The 17,399-nt window shown below is 45.2% G+C and overlaps 1 pseudogene; it reads right to left on the minus strand.

Moving 5' to 3' along the window:
• Positions 1-1,750: 1,750 nt before the first annotated feature.
• Positions 1,751-1,868, minus strand: LOC124607726 (annotated as a pseudogene).
• Between the last annotated feature and the right edge of the window lie 15,531 nt (positions 1,869-17,399).

Raw genomic sequence — 17,399 nt, forward strand, 5'->3', positions numbered from 1 at the left:
TGTGAGGAGCAGAGGGGAGGACACGGTAATAAAGGCTGTAATGGGTGGAGAAGCTGAAGGAAAGAGACCACTGGGACGGCAGAGAATGAGATGCAAGTATAATACCATGGGAGACATGCAGATACTGGGTCTGGGAGATGAAGATGCGCGCCCGGGTTCCCGGGTTCGATTCCCGGCGGGGTCAGGGATTTTCTCTGCCTCGTGATGACTGGGTGTTGTGTGATGTTCTTAGGTTGGTTAGGTTTAAGTAGTTCTAAGTTCTAGGGGACTGATGACCATAGATGTTAAGTCCCATAGTGCTCAGAGCCATTTGAACCATTTGAGATGAAGATGGATATGACAGGAACGTGTGGAAAGCTGGACTGAGCGAGGGCAAGGACCGGCTGCGGTTTATGTGGCCAGTATATATAAAAAAATAGTACACAGCTTGTATAACAGTTCCATTACCGGCTTTATGTTATCACCATGACTGAAGACCGCAAATCCGGACGGAGTGGCCGAGCGGTTCTAGGCGCTACAGTCTGGAACCGCGCGACCACTACGATCGCAGGTTCGAATTCTGCCTCGGACATGGATGTGTGTGATGTCCTTAGGTTAGTTAGGTTTAAGTAGTTCTAAGTTCTAGGGGACTGATGACCAAAGAAGTTAAGTCCCATAGTGCTCAGAGCCATTTGAACCATTTGAAGACCACAAGCGCAGAAAGCATGTAAAACTAAAACACCGACGAAAATTTTTTGTACTGTATTAAATTTATCACCGACAGACTTTCAAGACTTTGGACGCTGATGTGGACATGCATCAGGTACAGCAGCTATAAACAGCATTTCTGCCAAATTATTGTGAATCGACCGTACCTACATACCTATGTGAAGTCTATCAGAGGATATGGCACGTTAACAACGAACAGTATTAGGTACATTTCAAATGTCTTTTGTGGAGTGATTCACTCTATGATGAATTGTCCAGTAGGAATCATAAAACTCTACTGCAGAGTGAAAATATCATTCTAGATGTGGTTTTTTCTCGGTTTTTTATGTTCCATTGCTGCGTATGATTGACTTCAGTGTAATTGACGTAAGTTAGAGTTGATCTTGTCTCGTTTCGTTTGACTAAGGGAATTGTGAAATGTTATCACGGTTTATATTTTCGTATCTAGACCCATTGCTGAGGCAACCACTGAAACTTCAATTTTGTTGGGGCCCTATTAATCCTTAATCATAACTGAAACACTTTTCTAATTTGTGAAGTTGGATTAGTGGCATTTCTGTTACTCAGATACTTGATATGAAGATAAATTTTCACAGCTACTTACATACGCAGATTATTTCTTACAAATAGTAAAACGGGTAATCTGCCGTTGTTAATCATGCTATTTGTTAAAATCTCTTATCGCCGTTCCGAAATCGAATCGAGAAGTTCGTCATCAGATAGTAATTCACGCTTATAATTTTATTTTTGTGTTTGTTTCTTGTGTTCGGCACAAACGAAACGAAATTGTAAACATGAATAGTCGCCGCTGCCTTATGGTGAACTAAAACCAAACTACCCCCGAACAGGCCATGAAAGTCCAAAGGCACCGATCGGCCGCCGTGTCATCCTCAGCCCATAGGCGTCATTGGATGAGGACATGGAGGGGCATGTGGTCAGCACACCGCTCTCCCGGCCGTATGTCAGTTTCCGAGACCGGAGCCGCTCCTTCTCAATCAAGTAGCTCCTCAGTTTGCCTCACAAGGACTGAGTGGACACCGCTTGCCAACAGCGCTCGGTAGACCTGATGGTCACCCATCCAAGTGCTAGCCCAGCCTGACAGCGCTTTACTTCGGTGATCTGACGGGAGCCGGTGTTACCACAGCGGCAAGGCCGTTGGCCCTATGGTGAACTAATTGGTCCGAATCCAGTACCAGCTCTACAGAAGACAGTAGTTCAGATTGTCCATGATTGCGTAAAACACCGGGATGGCTCGTTTTGAGGACACGCCGCTCCACATATCAAGACCTCGATTTTTCTTGTCTGAAATATCGCGTGCTATTGGAGCTGTCGTGCAAAAGTTGAGGTCATTTATGTAGTCGTAGTGCTTCTGTCCATATTTAATACTGGTTCCATTGATGATTTATTCAGCGACTAAGACAAGAGGTACAAGTTACGCAACGATCAAAGGAGTGCAGCCTTGTCCTGGTCTCCCACGTAGCATGCGAAGTACGAACAGTCGGAGCTGTTAGTCATCTAAGCAACCTGTTAATAAACGTAGCAAAATAAACGACGGAGTTTACGCACACGTATTGATTCGCAGGCACGTCATTTTGCACTTGCTACACACAATTTAAACAGACTGGAAGTTCTGTTGAGGACAGAAGAGGGTGGGCTTCCGCCAACGTAATCACCAATGATCAGTTTTTGCTAGAGGGGAAACACCAGTCCACCATACTGGGATCTGAAAAGCATATTCAAAAAGAACAACATGGATGCTTGCCAATTACAGGTGCTGATAGTTTCCTTTTCCCAACAAACGCTTCACCACTAGAATAAATCTGGGTTTTTCGCTGTATTTATCTTGATTCTTAGAGATGAATTAATAGACAACTGGTTTCATTAAATACGGTATACAGGAGTTGGTTTTAACTTGCGGCAACTAAATATCTCGAAAACGAGAAAAAGTTCTCGGTGAAAAGTTAATGTCACTAAAGCTGACATCGATCTACGCTATAACTGGCCACTTTCTAAAACCCCTTCTTGAATGGGTGGCATCAGCTTCGTAATTTCAAATGGGGAACCACCACTTTTTACAGATGTCTCGTTCACTGATATCAAATTTTCACCTAGAACAGTTTTTTTCGTGCGATGGGACATTCCCGACATATTTAGCTGTCTCAAATAAATAAACACCCTGTATCGGGAGTTCCAAAAACTTTCATCCGGTTTCTCGAGGTAACTTACGCATAGGACTACAAAACGTTTAGTTTCAAAGGAACTATTCGATTTTACGAGGTTACATCTTTTACATTCATGCATGCATATACACATACAATCTTGGGGTACTTTTTCCTATTATGTAAGAGCTAAAGCTTTCATTTACCTTTCACGTATGTCCAATGTTTCTTCCACCTGGAGCAAGTCAAACATCCATACAATAGGCAACCTCATTCCGTATTTTTGTAAGCATGTGTGGAGTTACTGCATTCATTGCTATTGATATGTGGTTTCTCTGTTCATCCGGAGATGTCGGAAGGAGAGGCATATAGACGTCTTTCACAAACTTTGGAATAGTGTACACCTCATTCGGCTGATCCTTTGTTGACGCAGTTCATTGTTAGTAAGTGCTCCAACACGAAGGTACCAGAGAGGCGATGTTATATACTGTACAGGAATTAATTGGTCGAGATGTTCTTGCAATTGCGGGCTGGACAGATCTCAAACATATCCAGGTACATGATCCCGAAAGCACCTCTCCCGCGAAAGACAACGAACAATAAATCTTTTCTCGGGAAACGGCGCACGGCGCACGAAGCTCTCGAGAATATCTCTCTTGCTGGAGTATGGTATGTGGCGGCTATGTTCCCCACATTCTTACATTTTGGTGTTTCACTTGGCCACCTAATAGAACGTGGCCTTGTCACTGAACGCTAAAGGTGAAGGGAAATTGTGATCTTTCTACTCCACAAGAATGAATTCATAAAACTCTACACGTCGTTGTTTACGACCATCCTCAAGGATGTACATACGCAGGCTTGTAGCGACGAATGAAAATTTGTACGAAGCCCATGACTCAAGCCCGGGTTCCTGCTCACTAGGCAGATAATCTAAACATTACGCTAACGTGGTACAGTAGCTTTGCACAACTGCATGGACTTCTCTAGAACGCCTCCCTCGTGAATGAGAAAGTGAATTGAGGAGAGAGCGTGCTAGGATAGTCCGTGCAATCGGGTAAAGTGAATGTGGCAGGGTGGCGTAGCATCTACCTCTCGAGCAGAGAACCAAGTTTCTTACCCAGACCTTGGTACAAATTTTCACAGTTTTCAGTCTGCATGCATAGATCATAGCTGTTTGAAACTTGAAAATATCTCTACAAACATATAGTTTCGTCATGAAGGAGATATAGCAGTTGCCCCCTTTATGGCTTGCAACACTAACTTCCCTGCAGAACGCGCCTGACGCACACCTGTGGAATGGCTAACATTCCCATTTTGCTGTGAATAGAGTTATGTGAACTAGGATCAAGATTCTGTTTGCGTGCGTTCTGTCTTGAACTAGCTCGGAGGAACGATCGGGGCTTTCCCTTCGTGTAAACAACAAGTATTTTCACTCAAGCGCCAAAGAAATTGGTTTAGGCGTGCGTATTCAGATACAGAGATACGTAAAGAGGCAGAATACGGCGATACGTTCGGCAACGCCTATATAAGACAACAAGTGTCTGGCGCAGTTGTTAGATCGGCTACTGCCGCTACTATGGTTAGTTACAAGATGTAAGTGACTGGACATGGTGTTACAGTCGGTGCACCAGCGATGGGCCACAGCATCGGATTTTCCGGTACGACCATTTCACGAGTCTACCTTGAATATCGGGAATCCGGTAAGACATCAAAATTCCAACATCGCTGCGGCCGGAAAAAGATCCTGCAAGAACGGGACCAACGACGACTGAAGGGAATCGTTCAACAGAAGTGCAACCCTTCCGCAAATTGCTGCAGATATCAATGCTGTGACATCAAGAAGTGTCCGCGTGCGAACCATTCAACAAAACATCATCGATGTGGGCTTTTGGAGCCGAAGGCCCACTCGTGTACCCTTTATGACTGCACAACACAAAGCTTTACGCCTCGCCTGGGCCCGTCAACACCGGCATTGGGCTGTTGATGACTGGAAACACGTTGCCTGGTCGGGCGAGTCTCGTTTCAAATTGTTTCGAGCAGATGGACGTGCACGGCTACGAGAAAACCTCGTGAATCCATGGACCGTGCATGTCTGCAGGGGATGTTCAACATGGTGGAGGTTCTGTAATGGTGTGGGGCGTGTGCAGTTGGAGTGATATGGGATCATGGTACGTCTGGATACGACTCCGACGGGTGACACGTACGTAAGCATCCCGTCTGATCATCTGCACCCGTTCGTTTCCATTGTGCATTCCGACGGAATTGGCCAATTCCAGCGGGACAATGCGACACCCCAGACGTCAAGAATTGCTACACAGTGGCTCCAGGAACACTCTTCTGAGTTTAAACACCCCAGACATGAACATTACAGAGCATATCTGGGATGCCTTGCGACTTGCTGTTCAGAAGAGATGTCCACACCCTCGTATTCTTATGAATTTATGAATAGTGCTGCAGTATTCATGGTGTCAATTTGCTCCAGCACTACTTCAGACATTAGTCGGGCCCGCGCCATGTCGTGTTGCTGCAGTTCTTCATGCTCCCCGGGATCGTAAACGATATTAGGCAGGTGTACCGTTTTCTTTGACTCCTCAGTGTAGAACCTATTGGGCCTGTCGTCGAAATGTTTGAGCTGTGGAGGTGCATTCAAGTTGTAAGGCCTCCGATTTTTTTTCTACGGACTGGAAAGAGATAGAAACATGCGCATTGTTTTAAAATGAAGCCGCGTTCATTGTCAATACATCCCAGAGATGGCAGAACCGTACGGCAGATGGAATTTTACCGCCAGCGGCGAGAATGAGAACTGTTTTAAATACTTAAAATGGCGACGTTTCCTTACTTCAACAGCGTGCAATCATTCGTTTTCTGAATTTGCGTGGTGTGAAACCAATTGAAATTCATTGACAGTTGAAGGAGACATGTGGTGATGGAGTTATGGATGTGTCGAAAGTGCGTTCATGGGTGCGACAGTTTAATGAAGGCAGAACATCGTGTGGCAACAAACCGAAACAACCTCGGGCTCGCACAAGCTGGTCTGACGACATGATCGAGAAAGTGGAGAGAATTGTTTTGGGAGATCGCCGAATGACTGTTGAACAGATCGCCTCCAGAGTTGGCATTTCTCTGGGTTCTGTGCACACAATCCTGCATGACGACCTGAAAATGCGAAAAGTGTCATCCAGGTGGATGCCACGAATGCTGACGGACGACCACATGACTGCCCGTGTGGCACGTTGCCGAGCAATGTTGACGCGCAATGACAGCATGAATGGAACATTCTTTTCGTCGGTTGTGACAATGGATGAGACGTGGATGCCATTTTTCAATCCAGAAACAAAGCGCCAGTCAGCTAAATGGAAGCACACAGATTCACCGCCACCAAAAATTTCGGGTAACCGCCAGTGCTGAAAAAATGATGGTGTCCATGTTCTGGGACAGCGAGGGCGTAATCCTTACCCATTGCGGTCCAAAGGGCATTACGGTAACAGGTGCATCCTACGAAAATGTTTTGAAGAACAAATTCCTTCCTGCACTGCAACAAAAACGTCCGGGAAGAGCTGCGCGTGTGCTGTTTCACCAACACAATGCACCCGCACACCGAGCTAACGTTACGCAACAGTTTCTTCGTGATAACAACTTTGAACTGATTCCTCACGCTCCCTACTCGCCTGACCTGGCTCCTAGTGATTTTTGGCTTTTTCCAACAATGAAAGACACTCTCCGTGGCCGCACATTCACCAGCCGTGCTGCTATTGCCTCAGCGATTTTCCAGTGGTCAAAACAGACTCATGGAATCATGGCGTCAACGTTGTCAAAAATGTGTACGTCTGCAGGGCGATTACGTCGAGAAGTAACGCCAGTTTCATCGATTTCGGGTGAGTAAATTAGTAAAAAAGCCGAAGGCCTTAGAACTGAATGCACCTCGTAAAGACATACTGTGGAGGAAAATCGTGGCACGTATTAAGAGCTGATTTGCACGGTACGAAACGGAGAACGAGAACCTCTTTTATTGTTATCGACTCGTGCTGCACTGGGTAACGAACGGACGAGTGAGTCGGCTGCACCTAGGTGACCCGCATACGAATGGGCAAATTGCAGTCGCGTACAAGGTAAGCATTTAACTCTGATGCATCAGTTAAAACTGACCCCAATTTTCTATATTCGTTGCTGTGGTGGTATAATGTTGTGACATCACGTCAGCCTTTTTAAGACCCTTACGTTTGGCTGTTGGCTAGTGTAACAGACGTGGGTCAGCTCTTATAGGCTTCGCCGTTGCGGCGCCAAGTTCAGATATTACGACTGCAAGTCAAGAGAGTATTGGTGCTGAGTCACATCCGTCGCGGAAAGTTACTGGCCTGCACAACTGGTTGATTGCCTCTGGCTTGTACGAGGCAGCGGGGAGTGGCGTGGTAGCTGCGCTAGCAACGAACGAGTGCCATGTATCTTCTCCTGGCCCACCCTCGTAAAACGTTATTGATGGCCTCAGTGCAGACACGGACAGCCCGCAGCGTCGTGTATCGGCCGTAAGCAGTGCGAACACTCGCTGCTCTAGCCGCAGCCCAGCCTGGCCTAGGCTAGCGCGGCCTAGAGCGGCCGCCGCCCACCGCCTAGAGCCGCTCGCCTGCCTACGCAGCCTGCCGTGTCCTGCTGCTGATATGTGGCGGCCGTAACGAGCCGGTTCACAGCTGAGCGGGTCAAACAAGGCGGCCGGCGGCGGAGCTAGGCCGAGCTAGGCCGAGCTAGGCTCTCACTACTGAAACCCCTCAGCGACGGACTCGTAAGACCAAACGTGCAGCTCCAGTAATGCTCATCTGTCACTCTGCAGCAGGGTGTGCGCTCTTTCGATACTCCCCGGCAGATTAAAAGTGTTTGCCGGGTAGGAAGGCGAACGGACAATCTTCTCACCGACTCAGCTACTTTTTGCTTTCTTCTTTAATTTTCACCCTCGATGGACAAGCTTATATTTGTTTTAGACAGTTGATCACGAAAGTAATGGAGCATTTCCTCTCTTGGTAAAACCTCTTGAAAAGTAAAATATTCTTGGAGTTCTGGTTCATCTAACGCAACTAAATGGGAGGCTATTTGTATCGTGGCACATCCGTTTCGCTTCTTTGTACACTACTGGCCATTAGAATTGATACACCACGAAGATGACGTGCTACAGACCCTAAAGGAAACAGACAGGAAGAAGATGCTGTGATATGCAAATGATTAGCTTTTCAGAGCATTCACACAAGGTTGGCGCTGGTGGCGACACCTACAACGTGCTGACATGAGGAAAGTTTCCAACCGATTTCTCATACACAAACGGCAGTTGACCGGCGTTGCCTCGTGAAACGTTGTTGTGATGCCTCGTGTAAGGAGAAATGCCTACTATCACGTTTCTGACTTTGATAAATGTCGGATTGTAGCCTATGGCGATTGCGGTCTATCGTATCGCGACATTGCTGCTCGCGTTGGTGGAGATCCAGTGACTGTTAGCAGAATATGGAATCTGTGGGTTCAGGAGGGTAATACGGAACGCCGTGCTGGATCCCAACGGCCTCGTATCACTAGCAGTCGAGATGACAGGCATCTTATCCGCATGGCTGTAACGGATCGTGCAGCCACGTCTCGATCCCTGAGTCAACAGATGGGGACGTTTGCAGGACTACAACCATCTGCACGAACAGTTGAACGACGTTTGCAGCAGCATGGACTATCAGCTCGGAGACCGTGGCTGCGGTTACCCTTGACGCTGCAACACAGACAGGAGTGTCTGCGTTGGTGTACTGAACGACGAACCTGGGTGCACGAATGGCAAAACGTCATGTTTTCGGATGAATCCAGGTTCTGTTTACACCATCATGATGGTCGCATTCGTATTTGAACGCACATTGGTAGCGTGTATTCGTCATCGCCATATTTGTGTATGTCCCGGCGTGATGGTATGGGGTGCCATTGGTTACACGTCTCGGTCACCTCTTGTTCGCACTGACGGCACTTTGAATAGTGGACGTTACATTTCAGATGTGTTACGACCCGTCGCTCTACCCTTCATTCGATCCATGCGAAACCCTACATTTCCGCAGGATAATGCACGACCGGATGTTGCAGGTCCTGTACGGGCCTTTCTGGATACAGAAAATGTTCGACTGTTGCCCTGGCCAGCACATTCTCCAGATCTCTCACCAATTGAAAACGTCTGGTTAATGGTGGCCGAGCAACTGGCTCGTCACAATACGCCAGTCACTACTCTTGATGAACTGTGGTATCGTGTTGACGGTGCATGGACAGCTGTACCTGTACACGACATCCAAGCTCTATTTGACTCAATGACCAGGCGTATCAAGGCCGTTATTACGGCCAGAGGTGGTTGTTCTGGGTGCTGATTTCTCAGGATCTATGCACCCAAATTACGTGAAAATGTAATCACATGTTAGTTCTAGTTTAATATATTTGTCCAATGAATACCCGTTTATCATCTGCATTTCTTCTTGGTGTAGCAATTTTAATGGCCAGTGGTGTATTTGTGAACCAACTTCAGTGTCCTATAAAATTTGCCTTTTTTTATATGTAATAACAGCTTTATATAGTAATATTTACAGATTAGTTACAACATTACAGTTTATTCGTTGTTTTCTTCGTGTTAGGTGAGAAATAACTTTTTTCAGAACGTATTTCGTGACATTAAAGATTCCTGCTTACGATTTGTGGTATTTGTGGTGGATACGCGCAGCGCTGGAGTTGTACTTAGTTGGTCTGCGCACCTGGGATGTCTGATTTTTAGCATTTTTAGATTTCATTTCGCCTTGAAATCTCATTTTCACTGTTCACTGTGTTTTGGTTTGATCTGTTTCGCGTGTGTATCAACAGTCGCTCTGTGTGTTTCTGTCGCCTTTTGTTTCTGTTCTAGAGTCTGTATGTAGTGTAAAATCCTTTGTTCATGAGTGTGTGTCTCTGTGAATGGACTTCTTTATTTTTTTCTTTTTTAATTGGGTGGGCCGGGCGTCTTTCCAAGAATACAGAAGCATCTAATGAACGATGGAGAACATAAAAAATGATTCTTGCAGGTTTGCATCTTTTCCTTAAAATAAAACAAAATTACAGTGCTTCACAGAAAATAAATTTGAGATATCGTGCGAAGCATATAAAAGTGTAAGGAAAGAATGTATAAAAATAAATGTCTACCTATCTACTTGTTTTTCTCCCCTTATAGCAAGCATTGTTTTGTTCGGAACTAGGACATCTTCCCAAAATAAAGGAAACTAACATAAAGTTCTTATCTAATCTTGAAGTCTTCTTCTCTAAATAAAATTAATTTTTATTCTTCACATTTGGAGGCTGTAAGAAACTATAGAGTTAATCATAATTCGTAGTATGTTGCCATATTTGTCTGCGTATTTCTTTTTCACTATTATTTTTTCACTATCCAGATTTGAGATACGCACAGTAATCATAGAATGTAGCTTTGTGCTTCTTTAGTATGTAACTCAGTTTATGGCTAGTAATCCATGTTACCGTGTTGCTCTTCATTCGTGGATACCCCAAGCTCACAGAATGAAGAAGATCCTTTACGCTGATGTAATTTGGAGTTGTTCGATCTATAATCGTTGTTTTGTGGAGCGCATACCTAAAGACTGATAATGCATTGCCACATAAAGATCTATGGATGAATGTATCCACCTGACCGCATACCACATACGCCGTTAATTTCTCGTTTATTGGTATTTTGTCGTTGAGAACGAGGTACCATGGCGATCTTGACTTAAGGAGACATGTTGCTGGTATGGAAGTTCCTTCTAATAATGTTCCATTTGAAATCCGGTATGTACGTTTCCTTATGTTGGTTTGTGTCATCAAAAAATGGTTCAAATGGCTCTGATCACTATGGGACTTAACTTCTGAGGTCATCAGTCCCCTAGAACTTGTAACTACTTAAACCCAACCAACCGAAGGACATCACACATATCCATGCCCGAGGCAGGATTCGAACCTGCGACCATAGCGGTCGCGCGGTTCCAGACTGTAGCGCCTAGAACCACTCGACCACTCCGGCCGGCGACAACATCTCATTGTTGAGGAAGTCGGACTGAATGTTAATCATCTCCAGATTCGGTATACTCAATTTCTGGCATGCTTCCTGATCTCTGGGTAATAATTGTAGCGCCACCAGGAGCTTGTAGGGATGGAAATGAATATTCAGATACGACGTCCGTCGCAGACTGCTGGACGAGGTGCTATAGACTTGCTAATGCCAACGAACTAACACCTGACCTTTGCTAATGCCAACGAACTGATAGAACCTGACTTCGCTGGAAAGCACCTGTTATTGTTGCAATGTTGTCCGGAGTTGCGACTTATTCGTGCCAGATGCTGTTGCTCTGAAGTTATGAACACATCCTTGTTGTCTACGGCCTATCTCAAAAAGTTGTTGAAACAAGTACTGTCTTCGTGCGACACTATGATCGTTTGACCAACGATTCATACTGACTGGTAATACTTTGAACCGTAACCTGCATTTTAGTTCATCTCTGTAGGCAGTGAAAATTAATGACACCTGGTAAAAGGTAGAAAATTGTATATGAATGCCACTCAAATGCTGTCCACAGGAAAATGACTTGTTGTTCTCTATGGCTGCTGATAAATGGTGAACCCTGCTGAAGGATGACCACCATCTCCAGGTCTAATTTTAGGAGGTTATACAGCAATATTTCGGTATAAGGCGCACTACGTCATCGGTGACTCGTTGTAATAATGTAGCTATGATTTATTCGGTTTGCCATCCCAGTGACCTCTGTAGCTTAAGAACAAGTAAAAACGTCTGTGGCATGCAATCACCAGAACGTACAACGCAAAACGCAGAGGAATGCAACAGCCCTCACACGAATCACGGACGTTTTCATAACAGTGTATTCCGTCTGCTATGACAGTATGTAGTACACTACGGATCAAATGTAGAACTATTCCCTTACAGATATTCTTCAGTGTCGACCACCTTGATCAAGGCAGACCGTACAGCGACGCAATATCGACTGTCTTTGCAGGTTAAGGAATCCCCGGGGTTTGGCGTCCGAATTCCACGGCATTCAGTGAACCCTTATATGACGGCCATCTCTTCATTAGCAAACGTATCCACACTGCTGTGTGTCACAGTTATTACTTGACCTCAGTATCATTGCAGCTGGAAATGAGGGCGCTTCAGTCGGCTTATCGCGAGTTTTTATCCAGATATTTCGCGAGGACACGCTGACACCCTTGATAGTATATGCACAACTGTCTCGAAATCATACACCGTGCGATGCGTTCTCGTTAGCCACCACTGTACTGCTTCAGTGCGACATCACCGCATGTTTCCGATAAAGGCCACATCAGACCAAATACAATAATATCGTGATCTTTTAATAACGTACAACTAACGCTACCGGAAAAACAAACCAGAGACAGAACTAAGGAATACTGAATGCAGTTTTGAGGGCGAAGGGTCAAGTGGGCGTTACTGTCATCAACAGCAAGTACCGTGTGAGTGAGTGGAACACGTTTGCTTCCAAACAAGACACACAGTCCATGTCGGCGACGTTTATGTTGTTGTGCACACATTTTAAATGTAACACATACTTAAGTAAGGATAAAAAATCTAACGTAATGCAACGACTGTGTAACGAGCCACGGGTTCCTATTACCAAAGTACTCGGTGGACTTAGGGTTAACGCTGTGAAAAATACTCGTAGCTGTGGCTCCAAGGTTGTGTCCTACTAGTTGAACGGCAGAGTATTCCATGTCCTGCCTAACGTATTCGCCAGCCGGTACAAACAACCTAGAGCGAAAATTGTGTAACTGGTTTACCTTATTTGCATTTGAAAGTGAAAGTCCCGATACAAAAACTATATATCTGCACTTTGAATTACGTTAATAGCGTCGTTCGTTAGCCCAGGTGTATGATCAGTGACTGGAATTAAAATACGGACCTGCTCGCATAGTTCAACTTCAAGTGCGCTAGTTTGTGAGGTAGGGACATGAACACGTTTCGCATCGAATTAAAGAGAATTTGTCTGCTACACGGACCACCCACAGTCTCGTTTTAAGCCGTTTTTTACGCAAATATAGGCCAATGCAATACTGATTCGTCTACCTACGCCTCGTAAATACGTCACGCAAACACTTATAATACAATATTAACCGAATTGCGTTTATATGATTCACATACATAGCATTCGCTAGACTAACAGATGATTGTGGCGATAATAAACGCTTCTGACCGCATACAAAAAATAAAAATAGTGTAATATCATGAGTGAGATATTTCTCATCGTTAGCGGACGTTCCCATTGTTCGAATAAACACAGAACGGAACAAACAAGAAAGGAGCTGATTGTACTTAAGCTTGTAATCACTAATGTACGAACAGGTGGCTGTTATTATTCTCCACTTTGAGATAACCACTCGACCTACTAAATCAGAAATTCAAAAAAGCAAATAGTTTGGTATTTGAAGACACTGCCCTTCAGTTTACACTTTGAATTCTCCAACTATGGCTGTTTCTGAGGTATAAATATTAACTTTGAGACACTCTCTGGAAAGAATAAGAGTCCAGTTTGTTACAGCAGTCCCATCGGTCTAGATGCTCGCTGAACTGGTTATCTTTGGAATTGGAATTCTTCTCTTTCTTTACTGTTAGATGACTGGGGTCGTTTAGTAGATGATGTATGAACGTCTTTGACGCTTTCACCTCCTCCAGACTTACCCCTGGTGCGAGCAGCAATCTGTCGCGATGCTGAACTCTTTGTAAATTCCTTCGTAAAGCCGCGCGGGATTAGCCGAGCGGTCTCAGGCGCTGCAGCCATGGACAGTGCGGCTGGTACCGGCGGAGGTTCGAGTCCTCCCTCGGGCATGGGTGTGTGTGTTTGTCCTTAGGATAATTTAGGTTAAGTAGTGTGTAAGCTTAGGGACTGATGACCTTAGCAGTTAAGTCCCATAACATTTCACACACATTTGAACATCCTTCATAAAATCGTTTTTGCTTCACTGATGTACTTCATATAACCATTTACGGTTAAATTTCTTTCTCAGTTGGTGTTATAACTTCCGATATTACTTCAAGCCAATGGCCTTGCCGCAGTGGTAACACCGGTTCCCGTCAGCTCACAGAAGTTAAGCGCTATCAGGCTGGGATAGCTCTTGGATGGGTGACCATACGGTCTGCCGAGCGCTGTTGGCAAGCGGGGTCCGCTCAGCCCTTGCGAGGCAAACTGAGGAGCTACTTGAGTGAGAAGCAGCGGCTCCGGTCTCGGAAACTGACACACGGCCGGGAGAGCGGTGTGCTGACCACATGCCCCTCCATGTCCTCATCCAATGACGCCTGTGGGCTGAGGATGACACGGCGGCCGGTCGGTACCGTTGGGCCATCCAAGGCCTGTTCGGAAGGAGTTTTTCTTTTTTTTAGATATTACTTCAAATTAGGTACATTAATGAAAACAGATAAACTTGCGAGCCCTTAACCGTGAAAGAGTGAGTAGATGTTTAGGACACCGTCTCTGGGCGAAACACGTATCCGTGACACGTGTATTATCTTCAACAGTTTAACGAATAAACCAATAGCCTTTCTGCGAGTAGCGTTTGGCCGTATAGAAAAGTTTCACTGCATAAAAGTCTCATTGTCGTATAATAAGCAACATTTTATGATGAATAGTTTGTATTTAAGAAGTACGATAGCTATCCAAAATTTTGCTGGTGCCTTTCTCTGGCGGCCTGTCGATATACACTGATCAGCCAGTACATTTGACCACCAACCTACCATACATTTAAACCCGTCCAGGCGATAGCAGCATCGCCTAGCGAGAAATGACTGCTAGTCAGACACATACTCGGCGCATGTAGTACCAGCGAGCGTGTTGTCCGTGTGTAGAACGGGCAAGGAGCGCGATCTCCTGAGTTTGACCGAGGGCAGGATGTGATACCCGGAGGCTCGGCACGAGCACTTTGGAAACGGCACGACTTGAAGGCAGTTCGAGGAGCGCTCTGGGGAGTGTCTTCAACAGGTGGTGAAACCGACGTGATACCACGTCCAGATGTAGGGTTGGGCATGGACGTTGGCGCAGTGGCAGAGTACTGCATGGTCTGATGAATCCCGATACTTTCTTCACTATGCCACTGGGATGGCGTGAATCCGTCGTCTGCCAGGGGAAAACTCCTTGACACCTCTACGTTGGGACGCAGACAATCTGGCAGCGGCTCCATTGTGCTCTGAGGAACATTCGAGTGATCACCTATGGGTGCAACGGAGCTCGTGCAAGGCACCATGACGGCCAAGGAGTCTCGTACACTGCTTGCAGACCACTTACCCCCCTAAAAGACGACCATGTTTCCCGAAGGCAGTAGCATTTTTCAACAAGATAATGCGCCATGTCACAAGGCCAGCACTGATGGGGTTGTTCGAGTAACACAGTGACGAATTCCCATTGATGTGCTGGGCCCCTAACCAGCCTGATCTGAACCCGATCGAACACATCTGGGATGTGATAGAACGTGGCGTCAGACACCATCGCCGCCCTCCCATGATTTTACAGGTGTCAGGCGACTTGTGTGTGGAGATGTGGTGCCATCTAACTCCAGCGACCTATTAAGGCCTCATTGCTTCCATGCCATGACGCGTCACCGCTGTTATCCATGCCAGAGGTGTACGTGTCGGCTGTTAGGTTCAAATGGCTCTGAGCACTATGGGACTTAACATCTGAGGTCATCAGTCCCCTAGAACTTAGAACTACTTAAACCTAACTAACCTAACGACATCACAAACATCCATGCCCGAGGCAGCATTCGAACCTACGACTGTAGCGGTCGCGCAGTTCCACACTGCAGCGCCTAGAACCGCTCGGCCACTACGGCCGGCGGCTGTTAGGTAGGTGGTCGTAATGTTCCGGCTGATCACTGTAGTTCCACACCGCTCATAAACCTCGCTTCACGTAACCCTTTCAAAGATTCTTATTACATCGATTTACGTTTCTATACAAAACTACAATTCCATATTGCTCTGTCCGTAGAAAATGAGTTCAAACAACTTGTTAGCGAATATCAGATGGTTCAAATGGCTCTGAGCACTAAAAATCGGAGGTCATCAGCCCCCTAGACTTAGAAATACGTAAACCTTACTAACCTAAGGACATCACACACGTCCATGCCCGAGGCAGGATTCGAACCTGCGACCGTAGCAGCAGCGCGGTTCCGGACTGAAGCGCCTAGAACCGCTCGGCCCCAGTGGCCGACTTGTTAGCGAAAACATTATGTAAATTGAAACATAACTGCACCAAGAATTAAATTTACATAACTTATTCTGAAATAACTCTTTCGATGTATCACGAAACTAAGTCGGAAAAAAGGAAAAATAAAGCACAGAAAAAGGAAAAAAAAGGAATCTGTATCGCGCTGTAGTGTTATCTTCACACTCTGTTTCATGCATTCCAAAAAATTTCTTCGGTGATCCTCCCACCTAGCGCATTGACCTCTTAACCCGCAGTAAATCTCATAGTGTGTTCCTCATGTGTTAATATGTTCTCCAAAGGTCTCCATTCTCTTTTATTTTCAGTACTGAAGCGAATGCAGGCTGTATGTAGTTTGGGACAGTAGAGGAAACCGACTCGAAGAAATGTTAAAACTGGAGAAAATGTGATGACCACAACGTATAATTATGTTTCTATACTACAATGTGACTGTAATACATGAAATTCAATGGAATATAATTCATCTCGCGTACGAGGAAGAATGCTGCACGTATGTTTTCTATTAGCTTGTAGCTCCTTTTCTACTAATCAGTGGTTCGTTCAGCAAGTATACGTCTAACAAGTTTCATCTTTTTGCATTACGAAATGGTTATAATTTTTAACGTTTCTTTCATCTAAAATTAAAGAAGAAGGAGGGCTGCCGCCAGCATCAATGCTTGAAAGAACACCAACAATGGTTTACTTGACATAGTCCTATTTGAGGTGATACTCCGTTATCTTCCTCCGCCTTTTGAACTGACTAATCCAGTTAGCTATGGGGTAGTTCTATCTAGCAGGGTTTGTTTCAATTACTTATGTTTACTAATGTAAGAATTTTTATGGTCTATCATAGTTAGCTGTTACAGTTTTATCTGCTTCAACGTAATTTGAATACCGACTCAAATCTTATAAAACTCTTGGATTGTAAACTGTAAATTAACAGACATCATTTCTCGTAACATGGCACACCACTCACACACACCATTTTCGGAACTAAATGCCATGGTAACATTAAGATCATTCGAAGATCGGTTCCTTTTGAAATGTGAGAATATTTGTTGCTGTCAGTCGCCATTTATCAACCTATCGTATCTTGCGCACGACGCTCTTCGGGAAATATGACGCATGTCAAGATTTTTTTATGTATTTATTACTACACACCACGTAGACATATCTGTCTGTAAGATGTTCCATCGTTCCTGTAACTTTTCTGCGACGCGTGTCTGCATTCCAATGCAGCTTGTGTCTCAGTTTTTTAAATGAAGTCACTGACACTCAAAGACAAGCACACGTGAAA

The sequence above is a fragment of the Schistocerca americana genome, chromosome 3 (assembly GCF_021461395.2).
Source record: "Schistocerca americana isolate TAMUIC-IGC-003095 chromosome 3, iqSchAmer2.1, whole genome shotgun sequence".
Lineage (NCBI taxonomy): Eukaryota > Metazoa > Arthropoda > Insecta > Orthoptera > Acrididae > Schistocerca > Schistocerca americana.